Source organism: Macrotis lagotis, chromosome X (assembly GCF_037893015.1).
Source record: "Macrotis lagotis isolate mMagLag1 chromosome X, bilby.v1.9.chrom.fasta, whole genome shotgun sequence".
In the NCBI taxonomy this organism is placed as follows: domain Eukaryota; kingdom Metazoa; phylum Chordata; class Mammalia; order Peramelemorphia; family Peramelidae; genus Macrotis; species Macrotis lagotis.
In genome coordinates, this window is record NC_133666.1 from 527,605,892 (window position 1) to 527,620,496 (window position 14,605).

Below are 14,605 nucleotides of genomic sequence, written 5' to 3' on the forward strand. Positions count from 1 at the left end.
CACTTAACCCCACTTGCCTTTCAAAAAAAAAGCTGATGGTGGTAAGGTTAAAAAAAAAAATCTCAATAACTCAGAATTAGAAGGTACTTTGTAAACTTAAAGATGCTTTCTTCAAACAAACCTAAGGCACAGGCAAGAATATAAACATTACTATACTCATAGTTATGCTCACAGAAACTAAACAACACACCTAAGATAAACCTGCTATTATGGGCCCCTCAAACAATGTCAGATGATGACAGTGATAACGTGATGCTTGTCCTTTGGTCTCCACGATATCAGGGAGGTGATACCATGACAAACACATGAATTGGATTTGAGTGGGGGGGGGGGCTGTGCTAAGTCACTAGCCTCACTTTCTCTTCTAGAGTCATTGGGTCCAGTGGCCAAATATGGATCACGATGACTGGAGATGGCCCTGGATGTGAGACAATCAGCAAGTAAATGAAAAGCATCTGAGGCTGGATTTGAACCCCCATCCTCCTGACTCCAAGGCTAGTACCCTATCCACTGCATCAACTAGCTGCATGGAAACACAACTGTTGAAAGTGAAATTTGAACCCATGCCTCCAGGGGACACTGAGACTTGTACACAGCCACCTTAGACCACTGGGCCATTCTTACTTCCTTAATGACAGTAGCTGCCATTGAAGGCAGCGGAGTACTTGAGTTGTAGTTTGGAGATTTAAGAACGTTTGTGGAGGGGGGGCAGCTAGGTGGTGCAGTGGATTAAGCACCGGCCTTGGAGTCAGGAGTACCTGGGTTCAAATCCAGTCTCAGACACTTAATGATTACCTAACTGTGTGGTCTTAGGCAAGCCACTTAACCCCATTGTCCTGCAAAAACATTAAAAAAAAAAATGTGGAAAGCTGTTGGGTCTAAGTTGGGAACAATTTTTTGTGCCAAGAGAAAAAGAAGTGGGCAGAAAATCTATTACTGTCTTACTTAAAGATGAAACTGGAATCAAGATGAAATGAACTGAGACATTCTATTAAAATTAATTTTGATTCCTAAAAAAAGGCTTAAGAAACAATTATGAAAGGGCAGTTTCAGAAGTGACTCTTGGGCCTTTTCAAATACCAGGTTTTACAACATAATCTAGAATAGGATAGTATAAAGAACACCGAGTAAGGAAATTGGCACCCCTTCTGATGGCCTTAAGATTGTTGCTCGGAATTGGAAAGTTAAATAATTTTTAGAGGGTCACTCCATCAGTATGTGTCAGAGACTGGCTTTGATTCCAAGTTTTCTAGTCTCAAGACAATGTCCAGCTTCCATTCCACTATAGCTTCAGGCTTTGCAATAATAGGTACTTAATGCAAAAAATGATTAAGTTATCCTGAACATGATATGGCCAAGCCTGTCATCAGTTTTACGATCCCAATCTGTCCTTGACTATATTCTGCCTTTTTTCTATTCATTTCTTAAATGATACATATATTTACCTAGAAAGTCAAATGTTGCTGCAAAGAACAGCAAGTATAAGATGCCTGTTCAAGTACTTGGATTAAATCATATAACAGAAGAAGCATAATCTCCCAAATATCACTTAAGGAATCCTTAAGGGAAAGGACAATAGTTCCCATTTACATAGTATTTTGAGGTTGTTTGCTTTAAAAATACATAGGATCATAGATTTTTAGCTAGAAGAGACTTTAGAGGCCTTCTCCAACCCATTTTTACAGGTAAAGAAACTGAGGCACAGGAAGGCTAATGTAAACAGGTTCTCAATAACAGGATTTGAATTCAGATCTTGTGACTCAACATGTTTTCTCCCATTCCATGAATTGTGATGCCTTTGATCTTCAGACTAACCTGGTAATTATCTCCATTTTAGAAAGGAGAAAAATAAAAGAGAGTATAACATTACCATAGTCACAAGGCCTCTATTGGAGGCATACTCCAAGTCAACAGTCTTTTTCACTATACCATGTGCCTTATGAGAGGCTGAAAATTCATCTTATCCCACTGAATTTCATGTTAAAAAAAATACTTTTGGGGCGGAGCCAAGATGGTGACAGAGCAATCTCTCTTAGAAGCTCTCTCATAAAACTTTGAAACTAAGGACTCTAAGTAAACTTTCAAGAGACAGAACCCACAGAGGGACCCAGTGAGGTAGTTCTCCTACTCAAGGTAACCTGGAAAAGAGCAGAAAGGAAGGCTCTGCTCCCCAGGGTCGGAGGGGCAGTCGGCCAGAGGGGTGGCCGGCCAGAGCGAGAGAACTTCAGCCTCCTGGAGGCAGCCCCAGGGCGCTGGGAGCCGCAGCTCAACAACGGGGAGTTTCCTGGTTTACGCCCTGGGGAGCACCGGCACAAAAGTGGGGGAACAGCGGGGGACCTCTTCCAGAGCGAGCACATGGAGCCCAGCCCTCAGGGCACACAGAGAGCAGCCTGGCCAGCACAGCCCAGATCCAGGAACAGAAGCAGGTGGAGCCAGTAAGCAGGAGCCCCCAGGGCATGAGCCCATTGAGCTGAGGGAGGGGAGTGAAGAGAGACGGCCCAGCTTTATCCCTGGAACAGGACTCTGGGGTTCTGACCACATTCAGATCCTGATTGCAGTCTAGGCCCCCCCCATAGAACAGCAGGGCCCCCCCACCTCAGCCCTGTGGCAGAGGGGGGTGCATATGGTCATTCACAGACCAGAAGGGAGGACAGAACCTCACACACTGAGACCCTTGTGGGAGTGTCCCAAAAGCTCAGGAAGCACCCCAAAAACAGGCTCAGGCTGGGGAAATGAGCAAGCAGAGAAACAAGAGGAACACCATTGAGAAATATTTTGCATATGAGCCCAAGAAGCATCAAAGTACTCAGTCTGAAGATGAGGAAGCACAAGCTCCTGCATCTAAAGACTCCAAGAAAAACAGAAATTGGGCTCAGGCTATGACAGAGCTCAAAAAAGACTTTGAAAATCAAATGAGGGAGTTAGAAGAAAAACTGGGAAAAGAAATGAAAGAGATGCAGGAAAAATATGAAAATGAAGTCAGCAGCCTAGTTAAGGAAATCCAAAAAAAAATGCTGAAGAAAATAGCATGCTAAAAAACAGCTTAGTTCAAATGGATAAAACAGTTCAAAAAGTTATTGAGGAGAAGAATGCTTTAAAAAGCAAAATTGGCCAGATGGAAAAAGAGATAAGAAAACTCTCTGAGGAAAACAAATGCTTCAGACAAAGAATAGAATTCAGGGAGATTAATGAATTTACGAGAAACCAGGATTCATTACTTCAAAACCAAAAAAATGAAAAATTAGAAGAAAATGTGAAATATTTCATTGAAAAAACAACTGATATGGAAAATAAACTTAGGAAAGGTAATTTAAAAATTATTGGAATACCTGAAAGTCATGATCAGGAAAAGAGCCTTGACATCATTTTCAAAGAATTACTACAGGAAAATTGCCCTGATATTCTAGAAGCAGAGGGCAAAATAGAAATGGAGAGAATCCACCGATCCCCCCAAAAAAGAGATCCCAAAAAACCAACCCCTAGGAATATTATAGCCAAGTTCCAGAACTCCCAAGTCAAAGAGAAAATATTACAAGTAGCCAGAAGGACACAGTTCAAATATCGTGGAGCTGCAGTCAGGATCACACAGGACTTAGCAGCAGCTACATTGGAAGCTCGTAGGGCTTGGAATACAATATACTGGAAGGCAAAAGAGCTTAGATGCAGCCAAGAATGAACTACCCAGCAAGGCTGAATGTCCTCTTCCAGGGAAAAAGATGGACTTTCAATGGACCAGGGGAATTTCAAAGGTTCCTTTTGGAATGGCCAGAGCTGAACAGAAGGTTTGATCTTCAGATGCAGGACTCAGGTGAAGCATGGAGATTGGAGGAGAAGGGGAAAATATGAGGGACTTAATGATGATGAACTGCATGTATTCCTGCATAGAAAAATGACACTGATAATACTCATATGAACCTTCTCAGTCAATAGAGCAGGTAGAGGGAGCTTTTATAGTTGAAGCACAGGAATTCGAAGATAAAATATGGTGTAAAAATGGAGTCAATAGGAAAAAAAGGGAAATGTAATGGGAGAAAGAAAAAGGAGAGGGGGAATAGGCCAAGATATTTCATATAATAAGTTTTTCTTTATTACAATGAGCTATTGCAATGATATGGAAGGGGAGGAAGGCAAGGGGAAATGAGGGAATCTTCGCTCTCATAGAGGTGGCTAGGAGAGGAAACAGCATATATACTCAATGGGGTATAGACATCTGGAGTAAGAAGGGGGGGGAGCAGGGGGAAGGGGTGGGGATGTGAATAAAGGAGGAGAGGATGGACCACGGGGGGAGAGTGGTCAGATATAACACATTTTCCTTTTTATTTCTTGCAAGGGGCTGGGATTGGATGGCCTGTCCCGGACCATAGGGCCAGGTGGATGCTGGGCCTAAGGGGTGGTATGGGGGCTTGGGGCCTCTTGGCCTCAGGGCCAGGGATCTGTCTGCTGCGCCACTCAGTGAACCTACAGCAGAGTCAGAGTGACAGGAGAGAGAAAATAGAGTACATGGTAGTGGAGAAATACGAAAGGAGGGAGTTGTGATCAGCAATGGCAACGGTGGAAAAATATGGAAGTAACTTTTGCCATGGACTTATCATAAAGAATGTGATCCCCCCGCGACAGAGGTGTTGGTGTTGGAACAAAGACTGAAGCACATTTTTTAATATTATTATTTGGGGGGGGTGCAGGGCAAATGGGGCTGGGTGGTCTGCCTGGGGCCACATAGCAGGATGATCTTTGGGTGTCTGAGGCCAGAATTGGACCCGGGTAGCTCCTGGCTCGAGGGCCAATGCTCTGTCTGCCACCCAGCCACCCCTACTATTATTACTATTTTATTTTATTTTGGGTCTTTTTTTTTTCTTTTTTTGGTTTTTGCAGGGCATTGGGGTTGGGGTGGCTTGCATGACACACAGCTGGGTGATTGTTGGGTATATGGGGGCTGGATGTGGGCTTGGGTGCTTCTGGCTCCAGGGCTGGTGCTCCATCCATTGTGCCACCTGGCCATACCTATAATTATTACTATTATTTTTTTAATTTTAATTTTTCTCTCTCCCCTTTATCGCTCAAGTGAGTCTATATTTTGTTTGGGGGGAGGGGTATTCTGTTTACTCTTAAACAAGTATATTTTATTACTGTATATAAAAAAACATTTGTACAAAAAGAGAATAAATGAATATAAAATAGAACAGATGCTTAATTATCTAGCTGTGTGACCTTGGGCAAGTCACAACTCCATTTCCATGCAAAAAACAAAATAAAAATAAGAATAGGTTGAAAAAAAATACTTTCAACAAATTAGAACCTCTGAAAAGCTATTTGTGATGCCTAACAGGACTTTGTTCTTACTGCCTTAAGATTTTAGGTATATCCTTGAACAACCCTCTGGTATCAGTTAAGATTTCTCAGACCATCATTCCCCCATCTCTTCCCAGAGTGTCTGTGCTTTTTCCTGAACAGGGCTCCTCCTCACAGGAGATCATGCCAAGTGTTTTTGACTCCCTTGGCTACAGATCAGCAAGTGTCTATCTTCAGAAACCTTCAGCAAGCACTCCCTGAGTGTCTGGACTGGCTTGATTATTAATGTCTGTTCTGTCATACAGTTCCCATTGCAAAGGGCAAGCGAAGGTGAAGGGGGAGCAGCAGCACCAAATATAGAGACAGAAAAAGTCAGGTGTGTCTGTCACCATAAATGCATGCAAACCCTGAGCCTTCTAAGGGTAATACCAGAAAATTATCAAAAGAGGGACTCTGCAGCAAGTTTGAACACCCTCAACCATTCATCCTCCCTTCCCACCAGCTGCCTCTCCTCCCCCAATTTTTTTAGGGTTTTTTTTTTTGCAAGGCAATGGGGTTAAGTGGCTTGCCCAAGGCCACACAGCTAGGTAATTATTAAGTGTCTCCCCAAAATTTTCTACAAACTTACACCAGACTTTCTTTGTTTTACTCTCTGAAACCTGTAAAAGTTCAAAAAACAGAATTACCCTCATTTTCCCAAATTCACAATTACATAATATACTCTTACATTTTGAATCCAGAATAATAAATGGCATAAAAGTACTCTAGATTTAGACTATAAAGTTGTGAATTTAACCCTGGAGAATTCCTTATCCTCTCTGAGCCTCATCTCTAAGGTGCATGGCACCTTATTATAAGAGGAATGATTCTGAATTGATGAATTTGAATGTCATATTGTTGTGTTCTCTCTCTCTCTCTCTCTCTCTCTCTCTCTCTCTCTCTCTCTCTCTCTCTCTCTACTTTACTTCTATTCACTCTTTTCTGGTCCAAATGACCTGCAAGTAGTTTTTCCTACCTTCTGTCTCCTATTTTTGCAGCAGGCAATTATCTGGAGCACTTTCCTTAGCATTACAAAAGTCCTGACTTTCTTCTAAGTCAAAAATCAGCTTTCCCTTTATACACAGATTGTTATTGATCTTGCTCCAGCTCTAAACTGCAGCAAATACACAATTACCTTGTATATATGCAAAGGGAGTATTGGAACAAACTCCAAGTTCCTTTCAAGAGCTGATTGTTAAATTTTCAATGTGAGCATTTATACCTCAGGGATTGGCATTTTACAAATTAATTCAAATCTTGATTTACTATTGTGTTCATTGTTTAGACTTATAATAAAGGTTTAATAATACAAATTAAACACATTTAATTTGTGGAGAACCTGGTTCTTTAACATTTACTCTATTAATTGAGTTTAGCAGTAGTATAGTAGAAGTCAGGGAATAAAGTATTCACCTGACTTGAAGGCCTAGTGGCTGGGGGCTGATGATGATTACCATTTATATAGTCTTTTAAGATATCAAAAATGCTTTAAATTCATTATGTAAATTTGAGCATATCTCTGTATATATATATATATGTGTTTGTGTGTGTGTTTACTTTTTATACATGTTGCATCTCCTCAATAGAATGCAAGCTCCTTGCAGATTATTTTTGAATCCCACACTAGCACACAGAGTAGAAGCTTATAAAATGTTTTTTAAGTTAAATCATACATGAAATCTGAAACTCAGATGGGTTCCCAGCTTTGCAAGGCACTGTGGATAGCATTGGCTGACATTTACCTTCAGTTATCTCATATACAAAAAAAAAAAAATGATACCCCAGTATCACCAAGAACAGCTAAATAAGTACTTTGAGGAAAAACCCTCAGAAAAGTCAAAGCATCATTTACAACTTACATTGTGCTGAAGCTAATTTAAAAACCTTTCCTTGAAGATTTTGCAGTACTAATTTGGTCTTTGTGAAAATGGAAATAGGCACTAGTTGGACCCCATAAAGGAAGAGCTGATCACTGTGCCACCTCTATCCACATAGGATAAAAAGGATTTTCAAACAGAAAAGATCTTAGGAATCTATGAATCCACTCTCCCACCTAACAGAGGAGGAAATTGAGGTCCAGAGAAACCTGCCATGTTATCTTCCAATGTCGTGAACAATCACGTTAAATAAATAAAACTTGTATCCCTTCTTAGGAATTCTTAAATCCAAGATAACCTTGAGACTATATTAATCAACTAACAAATGTTCATCAAGGGTTTATTATATGCTACCTGTTGTGTAGCACACCAAGAAATGTTCCCAGCACTCTTGGAGTTTATAATCTAATTAGAGAGGCAGGTTATAAACATATAAAAAAAATGTAAAACTAAAGTTCCACCCCAGAACCTTATCATGGGATTGGGTTAACCCTGAACTCTTAAAAGGTGTGTCAATAGAGCATCATGTTGGAAAGGCTTCACATAGGAACTTGGCATTCCTCTGTGTGTGCATGGGATCGCTTGCATGGTAGAAAGACTCATCACCACAAAGTGAGGCACAGATGTCAAATTTTGTTAGCCCATGACAACTCAAAAATAACTAAGTGTGAAAAGGCAGGTCTGTGGGTGGAATGAGTACAGATTCTTAAAGTACATGTAGCTAAGTATGGATGTAGATAATTCATGCAATAAGAATATAGAGGATCATAGAATTAGAATGTGGGGGGCCAAAAGAGTTTGGAGATCATCTGGTCCAACCTCCCCTCATTTTACAAATGGAGAAAGTGAGTGTTATAAATGGCTCATGAATACTTAGTCCAGAATGATTAAAATGTTTTTTTTTAATTAAAATATCTTAATAAATGACACACCTCTCTCAATGCCCAGTCTTTTGGTTTGGCTAACCGTTGGAACTGCAGTGGGCCACAGAAGTTTGAGAATTGGCCTTGGGTGCTAGTTCTCCTGGGTCCAGACCAGATTCTCAGTTCCTGATCAGAGGTGCACCATGGCACAGATTCCCCTTGGTAGAGAATCCTCCTTCTAGCCTATTGCATTTTACAACAAATTAAACACCTCCTTTGGCCAGAAGATTGCCTATCATCTCCTAAATTCTCACATAACAAGCTCATATTACACAGCTGCTTTTACTTCAAAGTAAACAACCATAGTTTTGGAATAACATGTATATCCAAAATATCCCCAATTCACACATAGTGAAATTTGTTTAGCGACTAGCTATCTTTAATATACAAATTATAATATTTTTGTTTTTGCAAGGCAATTGGGGTTAAGTGACTTGCCCAAGGTCACACAGCTAAGTACTCATTAAGTGTGGGTCCTCCTGACTCCAGGTTCAGTGCTCTATTCACTGTTCTACCTAGCTGCCCCCTAACTTACAAATTATTACTTTCAGAATTCTTTTTTTTTTCAGAATTCTTTAAAACCATTAGAATATCTTAGGTGACTTTAAATTCCTAACATGTTATTAATTCCAATATAACAAAACAGAAATAAGAATATCACACAAATTACTAGATTATACAAAACAATCCTTCCTTATTACATTATGAGTGAACCTACAGATCTATCCCAAAAGGGGTAATAATTTTTTGATATTTTCCTTATTTCCCTTCAAAGCAATTACATGTTAATTCTAGACCTTAACATTATAGTATTTAAATAGCTAAAATATTCATAAGAGATAACCAAATATTGCAAATATAATCTTTTTGTAGTTATAAGAGAATATCATAACTGATACACACATCTTATTCATCAATAAGTTACCTTAAAGTGGAACCACACAATTTCTATTTGTTCAATCATCAGTCAGAGCCCCCAACATCAGTTGTACCCCAGATCCTCCAAGAATCTAAGCTCATAAATTTAAAACCCCAATGCAATTCTTATTCATACCATGGTTAATCCAAGAGCAAAGGACTAAATCATTAGATGAAACCTCAGTTCATCTAATTTGCTATCAACTATACAACTAAACCCCAACAGTTTAGTTTGATAAAAGCTTTAGAGTATCTTGTACAGAGAATCCAGCACTCACAATCCAAAAACTCCATCCAAGATAAAAATACAATTGTTATCATTATTAGGTTTAACATTAAAGCAAATTAGAGCTTTTTCCAAAAGAAATCAGTAAATATCCGCGATAATGTAATTATGTATTTTTCTTCTTGATAACACAAGACCACTTTCCTTTAATTCAAAGGCATTACGATAGAGTTTAAAATCCCAAACCAGTTTAACAATCTAAATTATTTCATTCCTCCCATTCTGTACAAATTTTGTCAGAATGTAACAACACCAATATCCCTCTTTTAAAAATCCTCAAAATGCTTCCCAAAACTCCAGTTCAGAAAGGGGTCAACCTTAAAAATAGAGTCAACATTTTTAGGCCATGTGGCCAGAGCAGAGACATTCATTAAACTTGATTTCCTTCCAATGAATGCATCTCCTAATTCCTGGATTTTTTAATATTTTCTTCCTTTTCCAATCACATATCACACCTGTGGTGGGGTCTCTTTCCCTTTAAGGCTTAAGCACTTTAAGTGTCCTTTGCCCCCACACACAGGTGGGCAGGATCCTCAGCTGAACTCAGTTTAGAATTCGAGTGTTAACAAGATGATGGATGGGATCAAGACTATCACATGTCCAACCCACCACCTCCTTCTCCCAACCCAGAGAGAAAACATGGAATCTTTCCTAGGCATAAGAATAAGAAATCTTCCCTCCTATAACTTCTCAATAGTTCCCTTAAAAGTTCTTTCTCTCTTCAACTCTCCCCAAACCACAGCTCTCCCTCCCTTTTCTCTCTTTAACTCTGCACACCAGCACAGCTACTACTGACTCAATGAGGGAGAGGCTGAGTTCCTTGAGGAGCTCCCCAACCATCTGAAACTCCTGGGTCCAACTCCCAGCTCCCCCAGATTGAAACTTAGACTGAGTCCCCAGACCCAGAAATAACTAGTCCAGACCACTTACACAAGACAGGACGGAGAACAAACACACATACACACACACACACCTCTGTGGGAACATTCAAACTCACTCATGCATCAGACTGGATCCAATCGGCTTCCTTCCTCCTGAGTTCCTTGGCTTCTGGCTACCGACCACAAGCTCCCTTGCCTCCCTCCCGTGGCCAGCCTGCAACCTTCCCCTTGGTGGGCTTTAAGATTGGGGGGGAAATTCCTGGAGAGGGAACCCAAATCCTCCTCCCTCCCTTTGGGGCACCCTCTCATTCTCTGGCCTTTCCTTCGGGATAGATATCCCACCTGGAGGACTTCTCAGTCATCCAGGGTAGTTCTGGCCACCAACCCCATCACCCTGGAGATTGCTCCTTACCCCCAGACATTTTAATCATTCTCAGCTCCAAACCTAGGCGAATCTTCTCAGGTATCTCTGAGATATTTTCCTAGCAAAGAACACAAAGAAAGTGGGCTTGAAATCAAGCTGTTTGTGCTTAGGGAAAATGCCAGGAAGAGATTTACATTATAGTATCCTGAAGAAGCCCCCAAATTGTTATAAATGGCTCATGAATACTTAGTCCAGAGTGATTAAAATTTTTTTATTGAGATATTTTAATAAATGGCATACCCCTCTCAAGGTGGGAGAGGGGCAAGGAATCCCAAAATGCTAGTTCTTTTATGCACTTTGAAAGGCCTTGTTCCTACCTCTTCATGCCAACCATAGCTGGGTGTCACAATCTAATTAATACATTGGTCCCCATACACTTTCCCATCCCTGCTCATATACTAATGAGCAAAAACAGCTATCTCCTTGAGCATGTGCAAAGGAGAAGGTCAAGACCCTGGGTTAATTTAAAAATAGGTGGGGCACACCTGACCTAATCTCAATTTTTTTTTGTTTTTTTTGCAAGGCAATAGGGTTAAGTGACTTGCCTAAGCTCAGCTAGGTGATTATTAAGTGTCTGAGGTCAGGTTTGAACTCAAGTTGTCCTGACTCCAGGGCTGGTGCTCCATCCACTGTACCACCTAGCTGCCCCCTCTAATCTCAATTTTTGATCAGATTGAGGCTACCTGCCCATAGGCAACAATATAGGCAGGCCCCAGTCTTTGTAATAAAAACTAACAATTCTCCCTTCACATTCTTGTGGAACCTGAACAACCCCATATTCCTCACACTGAGGTTCTGAGAAGGAGAGAACACTGATCCAAAATAAGAAAAGATTAAGAGGTTTCATGGAATTGAGTTGTGTGAAAGATGAGGTAGATAGGCACCAAAGAAGTCAAAGAGTATTTCCAGGAGAGGATAATGGTACTGCAAAGATTCAGAGACAGAAATGTACATGGGGGGAGGCTAGGTGGTGCAGTGGATAGAGCACCGGCCCTGGAGTCAGGAGTACCTGAGTTCAAATTCAGCCTCAGACACCTAATAATTACCTAGCTTTGTGGCCTTGGGCAAGCCACTTAACCCCATTTGTCTTGTGAAAACCTTAAAAAAAATGTACATGGGAAATTCTCCAGGCTAGCTAGCAAAAACCATTCATGTAGGGGAAGTAAAAAAGCAAATAGGGATTAAAGAATTTGAATTTTATTTAAAGAAAGCCATTGAAAGTGCTTGAGCAAGGGAGAGAAACAATGAAAGTTGTATATTAGGAAGATTATTCAGGTGACAGTGTGTTGGATGAAATTAGAGTTTAATATGACTGACATTGCACAACCAAAGCTAGAATTGATCTCCAAATCTATCACTAGGCTGCAAAGAACTAGTTTAGGTATGACCATCCATCTGTATATATTGTTCAAAAAACTAGACTGAACATCTCAACCTTGTATAGAGTATAAGAAACTATGTAGTTACTTATACCTCACATGCAATGTTATCTGTATTCCAAGTGTAAATTGTTCTTCCTGGAGGAGAAGATAGAACAGACTCAAAGAATACCTTGCGAAACCCCAGATTGTTAATGGACACAAGAATGAAGTTTCCATGGAGGGGAGAGGAAAGAGATATTAGGTGAAAAGGGGGAGATTTCACATTCATCAGGAAATTGGAAAAAATGTTACACAGAAAAAAATTTTTAATTTTTATACATTTTTTCTAATTCACTGAAAAAAATTAACATTTATTTTTAAATTTTTGAGTTCTGTTACAGCTGAGGAAATCAAAGCAATCCATAGTCATATGAAAAATTGCTCCAAATCATTACTTAAGTATTTTTTTTAGGTTTTCGCAAGGCAAACAGGGTTAAGTGGCTTGCCCAAGGCCACACAGCTAGATAATTATTAGGTGTCTGAGACCGGATTTGAACCCAGGTACTCCTGACTCCAGGGCCGGTGCTCTATCCACTATACCACCTAGCCACTCCCCAAATCATTACTTATTAGAGAAATGCAAACTAAAGCATCTCTGAGATACTACTTCACACCTCTCAGACTGGCCAATTGACCAGAAAGGACAATGATCAATGTTGGAAGGGATGCAGTCCTGTTTGTGGTGGCAAAAAATTGGAAATTAAGTGAACGTCCTTCAGTTGGGGAATGGCTTAACAAAATGTGGTATATGTATGTCATGGAACACTATTGTTCTATTAGAAACCAGGAGGGATGGGAATTCAGGGAAGCCTGGAGGGATTTGCATGAACTGATGCTGAGTGAGATGAGCAGAACCAGAAAAACACTGTACACCCTAACAGCAACATGGGGGCAATGATCAACCTTGAAGGACTCACTCATTCCATCAGTGCAACAATAAGGGACAATGTTGGGCTATCTGCAATGGAGAAGGGCTATCTGAATCCAGAGAAAGAATTATGGACTTTGAACAACTAGGGGGAAAAACCGTTAACTTATTATGTAATTTTACTATCTCATACTTTATTTTTCTTCCTTAAGGATATGATTTCTCTGTCATCACATTCAACTGAGATCAATGTATAACATGAAACCAATGTAAAAACTAACAGAATGCCTTCTGTGGGGAGTGGGGGGAGGGAGCAAGAATGGGGGGGGCGAAATTGTAAAACAAAATAAATAAAATTTTTCTAAAAAATATTTTGAGTTCTGGGGCAGCTAGATGGTATAACAGATAGAGCACCAGCCCTGGAGTCAAGAGGACCTGAGTTTTAATCTAACCTCAGACACTTAATAATGACCTAGCTGTATGACTTTGGGCAAGTCACTTAACCCCATTGCCTTGCAAAAAATCAAACATAAAATAAAATCTTGAGTACCTAATTCTCTCCATATTTTACATACTATATATATTCAGGCATGCAAAAAAATATTCCCACATTAGCTATGTTGTGAAAGAAAACCCTGACCAAAAAAATCCCAGTGAACCCAATAACAAAATTCCAAGAAAAATAAAGTAAAAAACAATTCTTTGATCATTAATCATACTCCATCAATTTTTTTCCTCTGGAGGTTGATAGCATTTTTTTTTCATCAAAAAACTTTCAAAATTATCTTGAGCCATTATATTGCTGAGAATAACTGTTATTTACAGTTTTATCATTGTACAAGATTGCTATTACTACATACAATGTTCTCCTGGCTCTGCTTACTTTACTTTGCATCAGTTCTTACCAAGTTTTGCTGAAACCCTTTCGCTTATCAAGTCTTATATAGTCCAATAGAATTCCATTATAATATATATATATATATATATTATATGTCATATATCACAATTTGCTTAACAATTCCCTAATTGATGGGCATACTCTCAATTTACAATTCTTTGCCACCACAAAAAGAGCCACTATAAATATTTTTGTATATATAGGTCCCTTTCCTTTTTTAAAAACTCTCTTTGGGATACATAACTAGTAGTAGTATTGCTGGTCAAAGGATATGCACAGTTTTATAACCCTTTGGGCATAGTTCCAAATTGCTCCCCACAATGGTCAGATATTCTACTAGAGTATATTAGTATGTCAATTTTTCCCAGAGGCTGTTCTTGCTAAGAAGAGAGCTAGATGTTCTTTCCTTTAAAGAATCATAAAGTGGAGCCACAGAAACTTCTAGGTGAGAGATCTTCCAGTAGGGGATCAAAGAAAGAGGCAAAAAGTAGGGGGTGGTGAGACAGCTATTTGTCAAATAAATAACAATAACAAAAGTCTTGTCTTTTAAGAGTGTGTATACAAGACTCCCAAGAATTCTCAATGGATGATGACTACCCATTTCTGGTGATTTAAGTGGGCACAAATGATATTGCTAAAAGAGTCCTAAAAATACTGGCAAATATAATTAAATCTGGAGTGAAAAACTAAAGCCCAAAGAGGCATAAGTTGTGTTTTTCTTAAAGTAGATGATGCAGAAGAGAAAATATAATTCAGGAAGTGAACAGCTAGTTAAAGAGGC